Source organism: Ailuropoda melanoleuca, chromosome 8 (assembly GCF_002007445.2).
Source record: "Ailuropoda melanoleuca isolate Jingjing chromosome 8, ASM200744v2, whole genome shotgun sequence".
Lineage (NCBI taxonomy): Eukaryota > Metazoa > Chordata > Mammalia > Carnivora > Ursidae > Ailuropoda > Ailuropoda melanoleuca.
The window spans coordinates 8,466,423-8,480,617 of record NC_048225.1 but is presented as its reverse complement, the minus strand read 5'-3'; the positions used below and the strand labels follow the sequence as shown (position 1 = coordinate 8,480,617).

Here is a 14,195-nt window from a genome sequence, read left to right as displayed (position 1 = left end):
AATGAGACTTAACTGAAATCATCTCAGGGTCAACCCAAGATTTATTCTCCTGAGCCCATAATCCTGGGATTGCTACTCAGTTAGTGTTAATCCGTGCTTTATACTGTCAAAGAGGATCTAGTTGTCTAAAACCTGCGCAAAGAAGGAAAAGAAAGGCTTTGGTGAGTAGGGCCTTGAAGGCTTGGGTGGGGGGAGGGGAGGGAGAATTTTCACTTCTTGCAAGACTAAGCCAGCCAGTACCATCAGAAGCCTGAAGGGCCCAGACAGGGACATATAACCCATCCCAGCCCTCAGATAACCTTACATATTTCATGCTGTCCCTTACACAAAGCTTGCAGTCATGTGTTTATTCCAATTATGCATTTGTTCTGAAGATGGGCACTAAATATCAAAATAGCATGTGACCAATGTCCCAGAAGCAGCAGCAGCGGTCTGGTTTCTGTATAAGCCCAAGACCCTGAACCTAAAAATTAGGTTCAAGGGCTAACGGTATTAAGTTACAATCTGGTTAAAGAACACTTGATTTCTAAGCCACGAGTACTTTGTCAATGAAATGATGTTGGAAATTACTCACTGACTGCTTCCTGAGCTTAAATTAAATCTTCGTTATTTTCTCTGTGTCGACTTGTGGGAATAAATGAAGCCTTTGTAAGACAGTACTAAGGCAATAATCGATCAGCTGCTGACAAACTGCAGGAAGTGTCTTATCAGCAGGTGGGGGGAATCCAATATCTACATGAACCACATACTAGTGTTGGTGTTTGATGTGTATTTTATTGTATTAATGAATGTACCTGAAACAGGACCTGCCACACAGGTGATGTTATTATTATTTTCATCATTATCACCATTTAATTAATTCTCGCAAAAGCACTGAAGGGTCAGTATCCTCCCTTGGATAATTTCAGAGATAAAGTTCTCTGGATAAAGTTCAGAGAAGTTATGTAACTCCCCCAATGTCCCCAGCGAGGACAGAACAGACATGGTATTGGAACACAGTAAATGTGGTCCAAGTATTGACCAAGGGCTTCACGCTACCCAACTCAATCCTCAGAATAGGGGTGGCTGCACCTTCTGCCTGATATGGGCCAGATTTCTGCCCAGGCTCTGCTCCTTCTCCCCTACTGCACAGCCACAGCACCGCGGGCGGCAGACCAGTCAGGCAAAAGGGCACCTCTGTAGTAAACCACTGTGCTCTGGGGAAAAGGAGTTAAGACCGAAAAAGCCATTAAGGGTAACAGCTGGGATCCGACTACCTGGCTTACATATAAAACTCCTAAACAAAAGAATATCCAGTGGAAAAAGGACAGTCTCTTCAACAAATGGTGTTGGGAAAACTGGACAGCCACACATAGAAGAATGAAACTGGACCACTTTCTTACACCGTACACAAAGATAAATTCAAAATGGGCGAAAGACCTAAATGCGAGACAGGAATCCATCAAAATCCTAGAGGAGAACACAGGCAGCAACCTTTCCAACCTCGGCCGCAGCAACTTCTTGCTAGACACGTCTCCAAAGGAAAGGGAAACAAAAGCGAAAACGAACTATTGGGACTTCATCAAGATAAAAAGCTTCTGCACAGCAAAGGAAACAGTCAACAAAACTAAAACGCAATGAATGGGAGAAGATATCTGCAAATGACATATCAGGTAAAGGGCTAGTATCTAAGATCTATAAAGAACTTATCAAACTCAATATCCAAAAAACAAATAATCCAGTCAAGAAATGGGCAGAAGACACGAACAGACATTTCTCCAAAGAAGACATACAAATGGCCAACAGACACAAGAAAAAATGCTAAACATCACTTTGCATCAGAGAAATACAAATCAAAACCACAATGAGATACCACCTCACACCAGTCAGAATGGCTAAAATTTGCAACTCAGGAAACAACAGATGTTGGCAAGGATGCAGAGAAAGGGGAGCCCTCTTACACTGTTGGTGGGAATGCAAGCTGGTACAGCCACTCTGGAAAACAGTATGGTTCCTCAGGGAGTTAAAGATAGAGCTACCCTATGACCCAGCAATTGCACTACTAGGTATTTATCCCAAAGATAAAAATGTAGTGATCTGAAGGGGCACCTGCACCCCAATGTTTATAGCAGCAATGTCCACAGTAGCTAAACTGTGGAAAGAGCCAAGACGGCCATGGACAGATGAATGGATAAAGAAGATGTGGTGTGTATATATATATATACAATGGGAAGTTACTCAGCCATCAGAAAGGATAAATACTTACCATTTACACTGACATGAATGGAACTGGAGGGTATTATGCTGAACGAAATAAATCAATCAGAGAAAGATAATTGTCATATGGTTTCACTCACGTGGAATGTAAGAAACAGCACAGAAGGTCAGAGGGAAGGGGAAGGAATACTGAATGGGAAGTCATCAGACAGAGAGAAAAACCATGAGAGGCTCTTAACTCTAGGAAACAAACAGGGTTGCTGGAGGGGAGGCAGGTGGGGGGATGGGGGAACTGGGTGATGGGCACGAAGGAGGGCATGTGATGTGATGAGCACTGGGTGTTACACGCAACTTATAAATTATTGAACTCTATATCTGAAACTAATGATGTACTATATGTTGGCCAGCTGAATTTAAATAATTTAAAAAAACCTCCTAACCGATTTCCCTTACCTAATAACACCTCAACCCACCCTCCACAAATTCCTGCTGCAGATCCCTCACTGGCTTCCTTCACTGGTTGGGTAAAATCCAACCTCCTTCGCTGCATTTAGTCTCATTTGCTGGCTGCTACCTCTCTTCCAGCTTTCCTCACTACCCTCCCGTTTGCCTGCCACATTTCAGTTCGTCCAAACCATCTCAGTGCTCCAAATGCACCGAGCTTTCCAGCCACTCTCCCTCCCTGAGCCTGATGCTTCCTCTTAAGGCTCAGCTCAAGCATCACCTTTTCCAGGAAGCCTTCCCTGACCCTCACACACTTCAGCTCTGATCTCCTTGAGGATGTCCTATGTCACACAGGGCTCTGAGAGCACCAGCCCAACCTGAGACCACACTTTGGGGATTGGGGAAGGGTGGCAAAGGGGACAGTGAGCTCAAAGGAGCTCAGGTATGAACTATGCTCTATGCGGGGAGAGACAACAGTTTAGAATGATTGGATTATAGGGGCGCCTGGGTGTCTCAGTCGTTAAGTGTCTGCCTTTGGCTCAGGGTGTGATCCTGGGGTCCTGGAATCGAGCCGCACATCAGGCTCCTCCGCTGGGAGCCTGCTTCTTCCTCTCCCACTCCCCCTGCTTGTGTTCCCTCTCTCGCTGGCTGTCTCCCTCTCTGTCAAATAAATAAATCTTTAAAAAAAAAAAAAAAGAATTATTGGACTTTAGAGTAACAGGTGCATGACAAGTATTTGAGTTGGTGAATCATTTGTCACATTTCATCAGGCCGAGACTTAAAATGACTGCAAAAATGAATAATGCAGGGGCAGACAAGAACAAATGGTTTACGTTAGGCCAAGATCATTTCTACCTGAGTAACCACAGCCTTCTGTTGGCTATTGAATAGAAGTTCTGTCTGGTGCAAAACTGATCAGAGGTTCTAACAGTACTTTTCATCCACATTAATCTCAGCTCTGGTCTTTCAACAAAAAAGGATTCTACAGCATTAATGATAATAATCGTCACCACTGTTCTGAACACCTACTCTGTGTCAAGAGTTATACTAAGTCCTTCCTTCCTTCCTTCCTTCCTTCCTTCCTTCCTTCCTTCCTTCCTTCATTTAGTAAACTCTATGCCCAATTTGGGGCTAGAACCTACAACCCCAAGATTAAGAGTCACACGCTCCACTGACTGGGCCAGCCAAGTGCCCCTCTGCTAGGTCCCGTGAACACATTTTTCCTAATGCTAATCTGCCAGGAAGATTTTACTGTATCTCTTTTGCTAATTGGAAACTGAGACTCAAAAAAGGTGAAATAACTTGTTTCAGTCACCCAAACAGTAAGTCGTGACTATGAAATTCTAACTCCAAGCCAATGTTCTTTTCACTGGACCACACTATCACTTAAATAAATGCATCCCCAAGGTTTCAGTGAATCTCCCTCAAACTCTCAGAATGGAAGACGCCTTAGTCTAAACCAGTTTCTCCCCCACATCCAATGCTTGGGTCTCTTGAGTAATAGTCTACACTAAGTAGCTCTCTACTACTCCAAGTATGGCCCACAGGCCAGCAGCACCAACATCACCTGGGAGTCCATCAGAAATGCAGATTCTCAGGCTCCAACCCAGGATCCACACTTTAAACAGATCTCCTAGTGATTCATATGCACGTTAAAGTTTGAGAAGCACTGTTCCCATCCCTGGTTGTGCATCAATATCACAAGGGAAGCTTTTAAAAAATACAAGACACGTAGACATCACCCCACCGAATTCTCTCCAGGGGGCATAATTTAGCTTTATTTTCCCAAGTTCCCTCATATGATTCTTGTAAAGCTAACGTGAGTCTTCTCCTAGCTAAACGCTCCAGTTCCCTTAACCAAGGGGTTCCCTAAACCCTGATTACCCATCAGAAGCACTGGTGAAGCTTTTTAAAAATACTAAAGTCTGGGGCCCACCACAGACCAGCTGGAACTTCTGAGGGTAGGGCCCAGGTATATATATCAATATTCCTTAAGTGCTCCAACATACATCCAGAGTTGCAAGCCAAGGTCAACATCCCTGACATAAAATGGTTTCAAGTATTATTGATCTCCTGTCTAAATCGCTCTGAAACCAAGACATCTAGAACCTAACACAATACTCGGTATAAAAGGAGACATGAAGATTCCTCATTCTAGACATTTCTTTTTTTTTTTTTTCCTTTCCTTCTTTCCTTCCTTGGCTGCCAGAAAACACTGACAACCCACACTAGGGGCTTATTAAAAACCCCTATTATTTTTATTTTATTAACTGTTCATTTTGAAATAATTTCGAACTTACATGAAAGTGGCAAAAATGGTACAGAGAATTCCCCAATACCCATTCCCTAGCTTCCCCAAATGTTTACATCTTACAGAACCATAGTACAAGATCGGAACAGGTCATTTACACTAACACAATACTGTTAACTAATCTCCAGACCTTATTCAAATTTCACCAATTGTCCCACTGTCCTTTTACTGTCCAAGATCTCACACTTAAGTTTAGCCGTCAAGGGGCGCCTGGGTGGCACAGCAGTTAAGCGTCTGCCTTCGGCTCAGGGCATGATCCCGGCGTTATGGGATCGAGCCCCACATCAGGCTCCTCTGCTATGAGCCTGCTTCTTCCTCTCCCACTCCCCCTGCTTGTGTTCCCTCTCTCGCTGGCTGTCTCTATCTCTGTCAAATAAAAAAAATAAAATCTTTAAAAAAAAAAAAAAAAGTTTAGCCGTCAAGTCTTGTTGGTCTCCTCCAATCTGGGACAGTTGCTAAGTCTTTCTCTGTCTTTCATGATCTCGATAATTTTGAAGAATATTGCCCAGTTATTCTGTACAGTGTCCCTCAATTTGGGTTTGTCTGAAATTTCTTACTGATTAAATTCAGGTTATGGATTTTGGGCAAGAATAACACAGAAGTCATACTACACCCTTCTCAGTGCATCATATCAACAGGCACATGATGCCATTTAATTAATTAATTGTTATCAAATGGTTAAGGTAGTGTCTGCCAGGTTTCTCTACTATAAAGTTGCCATTTTCCCCTTGTAATTGGTAAGTATCTTGTGGGAAAATGCTTTGAGACTACGAAAATATCCTTTTTCGCATCATCACTTTACTTATTTTAAATTGAACACCGATTTTTCTTTCCTGAAAAATCACTGTTTTCCTTTCCTGATTGATTACTATGATGTTTCCCAAATGATGATTTTCTAATTCCATCATTCCTTCTACAATTATTAATTGGAATTCCTAATATAAAGAGGTTAGCTCTCCCTTCTCCCACATCAACTTATTTATGTCAGTATGGGCTCATGGGTATTTATTTCACCTTTATTTATTATATTAATCCATTACTATTATTTATCTTGCTGCTCAAATTGGGACAAATGTTGGTTTCTGTATCCTTTTCATAAGTTCCACTTTTTAAAAAATTGTGCCAAAAAACACATAACACAAAATTTGTCATCTCAACTATTTTTAAGTGTACAGTTCAGTAATATTAAGTATATTCACACTGTTGTGCAATGAATTTACAGATCTTTTTCACATTGCAAAATTGAAACCCTGTAGGCATTAAACAACAAATCCCATTCCCCCTCCTCTCAGCCCCTGACAACCACCATTCTACTTTCTGTTTCTACGTATTTGAAAACTCTAGATAACTCAAATACGTGGAATCATACAGTGTGACTGTCTTTTTGTGATTGGGTTATTTCACTTAGCATAATGTTCTCAAGGTTCATCCATGTTGTAGCATGTGTCAGAATTTCCTTCCTTTTTAAGACTGAATCATATTCAATTGTATGTCTATACCACATAGTGCTTATCCATTCATCTGTTGATGGACACATGGGTTGCTTCCCCCTCTTGGCTACTGTGAATACTGCTACATGACCATGAGTGTGCAAACACCTCTTTAAGATCCCACTTTCAATTCTTTTGGATATAGACCTAGAAGTAGGACTGCTGGATCATAGGGCTGATCATGTGTTTTGAACACTTCCTTACTTTCTGGCATCAGAAGATACTCCACACTTGTCAACTTGTACTTTCCTTGCCCAGCTCAGGAATCAGCTATTTCTCAAAGGACCTCCAGTTCTTTTTATTGGAGAATAGCTTTTAGAAACCAAAATTTGGGCATGAGTTGTGCTCATTGTTATTGGGGTAACATTCTTGGTGCTCTCAGTAGTAGAGAGTAGGAAATACATGTATGTACGTACACACACACACGCACGCGCAAGCACATGCACACACACACGTCTATATCTACTGATCTTCACAAAGAGACATATACCAGGAATTATAGCATAAATTACACTGATCCCTCCTTTAACCCAACCCACAGAATTTACTCTTTCCTGTCCTTTTTCCTTATAACTCCTTTCTCCCAGTGAGAAACTTGACTCTTACTCTCCACTATATATTTACTAATATTTGCTCAATCCTAGAAAACGCATAAAATAGCGTCAGACTTGCTAACTCATACCTTGTAAAAAATTAATTTACTAACCATCATATAATATTTGTGCATAGTTCTTTTCGTCTTTAGTCTTACAGTATTAGTGAAAATACTGATTCAAAAGTCACCTAGGTTTGTTCTTCTCCACCCCCTTCAGTGTGGTTATGTTCATTTGTAATAGAGTTGGGTTTGTTTCTTAGTATCAGGAGTCCATTGTGGGTTCTCCCCACATTTAGGATGATCAGGTGAAACGTTAACATGATTCTAAAAGTCAGAGCTATACAAAAACATCTAGTCAGGAAGGCGGCACCTCCCCATCATTCTTTCTACTCCACTCCCCCCTTTCCATTCTTTCCACCTCCTCCTATTCACCCCATAGGTAACCAACCTCACGAATTCCACTTTCTCCTTTCCTTCTTGTGTGAAATATAGCACAGCACTGACATTCTCTTTGCACTTGTGCTTTTCACTTTGTTTCACTTAATATATTCTGGAAATCACTCCATACTGGTTTAGAGATTTTTCCTTATTCATTTTTACAGCTACTGTAATCCATTATGTGGATATGCCATAATTTATTCAACCATTCTCCTGTATGTGGGCATTTAGGGTTTTTCCAAAGCTTTGCAATTACAAACAATGCTGCAATGAGTGACCTTTTGCATGTGTTTTTTCATGTTGATACCGGTCTACCTTCAGGGTAGATTCCAAGAAGCCGGACTGCTGGATCAAAAGGCAAGTAGGTGGATAATTTTATCAGATATTGCCAAATTCCCTGCCAAAAGGGCTGTATCTGTTTGTGTTCCCAAAGGAATGCATGAGAGCACACTTCTCCACAGCTTTTCCAGCAGAATATGTTGTCGTACTTTCAATTCTTGCCCACGGGGTAAATGAGAAATTGTATCTTAGTGTTGTTTTAATTTTCAGTTCTTTCATTATGAGCTTAAACCTGTTTTTGTAGGGGCGCCTGGGTGGCTCAGTGGGTTAAGCATCTGCCTTCAGCTCAGGTCATGATCTCAGGGTCCTGCGATGGAGCCCCGCGTCGGACTCCCTGTTCAGCAGGAAGTCTGCCTCTCCCTCTCCCTCTGCCCCCGCCATATTCCCTCTCTCTCAAATAAATAAATAAAATCTTTTTAAAAAAACCCTCTTTTTGGGGCGCCTGGGTGGCACAGCGGTTAAGCGTCTGCCTTCGGCTCAGGGCGTGATCCCGGCGTTGCGGGATCGAGCCCCACATCAGGCTCCTCCGCTGGGAGCCTGCTTCTTCCTCTCCCACTCCCCCTGCTTGTGTTCCCTCTCTTACTGGCTTGTCTCTATCTCTGTCAAATAAAAAAAATAAAATCTTTAAAAAAAAAAAAAAAAAAAAAAACCCTCTTTTTGTAGGTTTAATAACCCATTTTATATCTTTTACCTTTTATCACTTTCTTCATATCTAAATGAATTGTCTTTTTCTCATTTTTCTTTCAAAGTTTTTGGTCCTTTGTCCTTCCATTTTTAAGAAGTTTTTACATCTTAGGAATGTTACCATTTTGTCTTTGACACGTGTTGCAGATATTTGTTTGTCAGTTGTCTTTTGACTTTAATTACATTGTCTTTTTGGCCATGAAAGAGTTTCTATTTTTATATAATCACATTATTGATCATTTGTTATATTGTCTCTGAATTCCGAGTCATGGTTAGAAAGCCTTTCCCTTCGCTGAGGTGAAAGAAGAATCCACCTGTTTTTTTCTAGTTCTTGTATGGTTTCATTTTTTACATTTAGATCCCTGATCCATTTGGAGTCTATTCTTGTGTATTACATAAGAAATAAATCTAATTCATCTTTTTTCAAACAGCTACCCAGTTGTCCTTGCACCACTTATTAAAAACTCCCTCTCTACCCCGGTGGTCCGAGATGCTACCTTTGTCCTATACTAAATTTCCATAAGTCCTTGGGTCTGTTTATGGGCTTTGCATCCTACATCACTCATATATTTGTTTATTCATGCAAAACGGTTTAATTATAGAGGCTTTACAGTACATATTAATGCCCAGTAAGACTAGTCCCTGTCCCCTGAAAATTTCCTTTATTAGTGTTCTCTTGACTACTCTTGCCTATTTATTTCTCCATGTGTATTTTGTTATTTTTACCTAACCTCCTAAAAGAGCCTGTTGGCATTTTTATTGGGATTATGTTACATTTATACATTAATTTAGGGAGACCTGTCACCTTTACGGTGTTAAATCAGCCTACTCAAGAACAGGGGATGTTGTTTCCTTTGTTCAAATTTTTCTTCCAGCAGTGTTTTGAAGTTTTCCTCCTGTAGGTTTTACACATTTCTCCTTAGGTTCATTTCTAAGTATTCAATCTTCCTTGCTGCAATTGCAAATGAGCTTTCCTCTATCACTACGGTCTCTAACTGGCTACTTTTTGAGTATATAAAGCTATTGATTTCTGTGTGTTAATATTATATCCTGTTACCTTATCTTTTGTTGTTTGAGTTTTATCACTAATCTCTTCGATTTCCAGGATTATTACTATATCTGCAAAAATAAATAGTTTTATTTCATTACTAAGCCTTGTGCCTCTAACCAAATTTTCTAGTTTAATTGTGCTGGCTAATACCTCTGATACAAAGTAGAACACAGAGTGGGCATCCCACCCTTGTTTCTAGCCTTAAAGAAAAATTCTTTCAGTGTTTCCCAATTTAGGAATTTACTGGTTTTAGGACTAAGGTATATATATTTTATCATGTTAAGTATATCCATCAAGTCTTATTTTCTTGACTGTTTTATGAGGAATGGATGTTGAATTTCAATAAAAGGCCTGTCAGCCTTTATTGAGATAATCCCATGATTACTTCTCCTGAGACCTATTAAATGGTATATGATACTAATGGATTTCCTAATAATGAACCTACCTTGCATTCTTGGAATGAAACCCACCTGATGATAGTGAATTATATGTTTAATGTTTATATGTTTAATTATATGTTTAATGTTGGATTCTATTTATTAGTGCTATGTTAATACTATATGTATGGTACTTTTTCATGGGTATTCATAAATATTAGTCTGTAGTTTCCCTTTTTGCACTGTCTTTATCATGTTTAGGCATCAATATTATATTTGCTTTTTAAAAAGAGGTAGGAAGTTTCTCTTCCTTTTCAATGCTCTGAAATAATACATAGAGCATTGGAACTATCTGGTAAAATGCGGCACTTTGGTAGAATTCCTCTATGAAATAATCTGGAACTGGTAGTTTTTTTGAGAGATAGCTTCTTAATAGGATTCTCTCTTTCTTCCATAGAAAATGATCCGTTTGAATTTTCTGTCCCTTTCAATTTGGGTCATCAGCATTTCCCTAGGAAATTATCCATTTCAGCAAAGTTTTAAAATGTGTTCGCAGACTTGCAAAGACTCTTACAATTTTTTGTTTCAATGGTTACTTCTCCGTTGTCACTTCTTACTTTGTATATTTGTGCTTTCTCCCTTTTTCTTCTTCGTCGTATTAACTAGCAGTTTGTCTACTTTGATAATTTTTCAAGAAGTCTTAAAAACAAAATAGTTTCAAGAATTGTTGCTATTCTGGCCTAAGTTCCTCTAAAACCATGATACCTAGAACCACACACAATACTCTGGGGGTAAAACCAGACACTCAGTTTCTCCATCCAAAATAGTTCATAGTTTTTCCTCCTCCCCCTCCCTCCTCCTCTTCTTCTTTTTCTTTTTTTTTTTGTTACCATTGTTGACTCACACTGAGCTGTCAACTAAAATAATTTTTGGTTGACATAATTTTTAACACATTCTGCTGTTAAACCAAACTCTTCCATCGTGATTCTTGTAAAACAGATTTTTTTTTTTAAGATTTTTTTTATTTTTATTTATTTGACAGAGATAGAGACAGCCAGCGAGAGAGGGAACACAAGCAGGGGGAGTGGGAGAGGAAGAAGCAGGCTCATAGCAGAAGAGCCCGATGTGGGGCTCGATCCCATAGCGCCGGGATCACGCCCTGAGCCGAAGGCAGACGCCCAACCGCTGTGCCACCCAGGCGCCCCAAAACAGATATTCTTGATCCATATTTACCTATAACAAATTTCACTTGTTAAATCCCATCTCACAAGATCCTTCTAGATGGTATCATTTCATGCATTCATTTATTCAAATCAACCAACATTGCTAGGAATTGTGCCAAGTCCTGCACTTAGAGGCACATAAATAACTATGATACAAAGTAATTACAGTGGCAATAGAGAAATATTAACAAATGCTGTTTGTGCACAAAAGAAGCAACAGGATGGAAGGATGTAAGGATCAGGGAAGGTTCTGGAGGAAACAAGATGTTCCTCTGGTTCCCTAAGGATGTTTGCCAGTTGGATAAGGGCATCCTAGGGAGAGGTGGTGGAAAAGGAAAGGAAAACAAGAAAAGAAAAGAGAAAAAAGAAAAGAAAAGGAAAGGAAAGGAAAGGAAAGGAAAGGAAAGGAAAGAAAGAAGAAAGAAAGAAAGAAAGAAAGAAAGAAAGAAAGAAAGAAAGAAAGAAAAAGAAGAGAAGAGAAGAGAAGAGAAGAAGGAAGGAAGGAAGGAAGGAAGGAAGGAGGGAAGGGAAGGGAAGGGAAGGGAAGGGAAGGGAAGGGAAAGGAAGGGAAGGGAAGGGAAGGGAGGAGAGGAGAAGGGAAGAGAGGAGAAGAGAGCAGAGCAAGCAATGAAGGCATATGGTACCCTGGAGGAACAGCCAGTTAAAAATTCCTGTGTGGGCCGAGCTTTTAGTGGCCGGCAATGATGGTGGAGAAATAGGTCAGCACAAGACCTATCTGCACTTAGATTTACAGCTCAAAGACCTTCAACAGCAACATGTGGAGTTTTGAAACAGGAGAGTGAAACAGTGAGAACTGCATCTTAGAAAGGTCACTCTGGGGGCGCCTGAGTGGCACAGCGGTTAAGCGTCTGCCTTCGGCTCAGGGCGTGATCCCGGCGTTATGGGATCGAGCCACATCAGGCTCCTCCACTATGAGCCTGCTTCTTCCTCTCCCACTCTCCCTGCTTGTGTTCCCTCTCTCGCTGGCTGTCGCTATCTCTGTCAAATAAATAAATAAAATAAAATCTTAAAAAAAAAAAAGAAAGGTCACTCTGGACACGTAGTAGAACACGGGATAGATCCCGTCCAGATTGGGAGAAAACGATGAGGACACCAGGCAATAATTCAAGTGAGAGATTATGAGAACCTGAACTGAAGCAGTATCATTAAAAAAGGACAAATTCCAAGGGCACCTGTGTGGCTCAGTCGTTAAGCGTCTGCCTTCGGCTCAGGGCATGATCCCAGAGTCCTGGGATCAAGCCCCACATCGGGCTCCCTGCTCCACTGGGAGCCTGTTTCTTCCTCTCCCACTCCCCCTGCTTGTGTTCCCTCTCTCACTGGCTGTCTCTCTCTCTGTCAAATAAATAAATAAAATCTTTAAAAAAAATAAAAAAAAGAAAAGGACAAATTCCAGATACAAGTCAAGTGACTGATAGGATAAAAGCAGTGACAAAAAGGGAAAGTCCAAAAAGTCATACCTGAGGGATAATTTGCTTTCACTGAGATGGAGAAAATGTGAAGAGCAAATAGTTCAGTTTTGAACAAGAGTCTGAGCTATTTGAGGCCATTAGAGTAAAGATGTTCTATAGCCAGTTGGCAAAATACAGGTGCTAGAGCCCAAGAGATGGGGGCTGGGTGGGAGAGCTTGTTTGAGAGTATCTGTGTGTGACAGGCATAGGCCAGATGCAAAGAAGACAGTCACTACCATCTACTGAGTGCTTACTACCTGCCAGGACTAGCTAAGCACTTTACCACATCCTTTCCTAGGTATATAAGAATAAATGTATAATGCACATTTTATATATCTATATCTATCTATATATTTTAAAATATTTATTTACTTATTTATAACACGCCCCCAAACCACACACACGCACACACACGCACACAGACACACTGATCCTGTGAGGAACTATTATTCCCATTTTACAGATGTGGAAACCAAGGTTTGAGAGCAACAACATGCCCAGGGTCACAGGGCTGGTAAGAGGCAGGAAAGGGATTTGAATTCAGTGCTGACCCACTTCTTCCTCTGATCATGAGGAGGCAGGAGAAGGTACTTTTGTGGAGAAGTTTGGAGGTGGGGAAGAGGCGTAAGTGAAGTAAGGTGAGTTTGTTCCTCGGTGAGTCACATATAGAAACTACGCCGGGTAGAACTGTCATACAAAGGAAACTATTTGTAGCAGATAAGGAGATCACAGGGAATAATTTCTAAAGCTACAACTCCCCGAGCAAGGGTGGATGGGTTCCTTTTATTTAGGGTTAGGATGAGTACTTAGAAAGAGGAGCCCTGTCATCGTATGTGGAGGGGGGCATAAGGTCACACATGCACCTCACGGTAACACGCCTGGACTTACGTTGTACTGCTCCTTGGGCAGGAGTTTAGCATTATAATGAGGTGAAGGTAACTGCCGGTCATTCCGTGGGTCACTCCATGGTCCATCTGCGCAGGCAGGAGTCTGGGGTTAAGCTCAAACTGGTCTGGGTAGTCTAGGCAGTTATTGCTCGAGGGGTATAGTTCCAATTTACACCCATGGGGTCCTTTGTCTGAGTTAAGAGATAAACTGGAAAGAAGAGCTCCAGGAGCAACAGGGGACAAAGATCGGGGGTATACATAGGTGAAGAGTGAAGGTCAGGTCTTGGGATCTAGCCGCTAACCAGGGCAGTGGAAGGAGTTCCAATCCAATCGCCCCTCTTCACTGTGAAGTAGGCCCGCTTGCCCGTTGACAGTGAGAGGGACAAACAGAGGGAAGGAGGCTCAGGAAGGGACGCTGCGGGAAGCTGGGAAGTACAGTGACCGATAAACTTGCCCCCGCGACACCAAGGACTCAACCAGGGCTGCAAACCAGGATTTGATCACTGAATCCACCAGCGGGGCTGTGTGGTCTCCTCTGGAACTGCTGGGCAGGCCTGTGCGGAGGGAAGCAGGGATGGGCTCCCCGAGGACTGGCAGCCGTCAGAGGGGGGCAGCGGTCTGCAGGGCACAGGAAGCGCGGAGGGTGGTGAGAGGGTACTTGAAGTGACTGACAGTGGAAGCTGCACCGGGG

At 41.5% G+C, this 14,195-nt stretch overlaps 1 protein-coding gene across 4 annotated transcripts in view; it reads right to left on the bottom strand.

Annotated features, from left to right (window-relative positions):
- Positions 1-14,195, bottom strand: part of DIXDC1 (DIX domain containing 1) — a 68,446-nt gene that overhangs the window by 38,430 nt on the left and 15,821 nt on the right. The gene's annotated exons all lie outside the window — the stretch shown is intronic.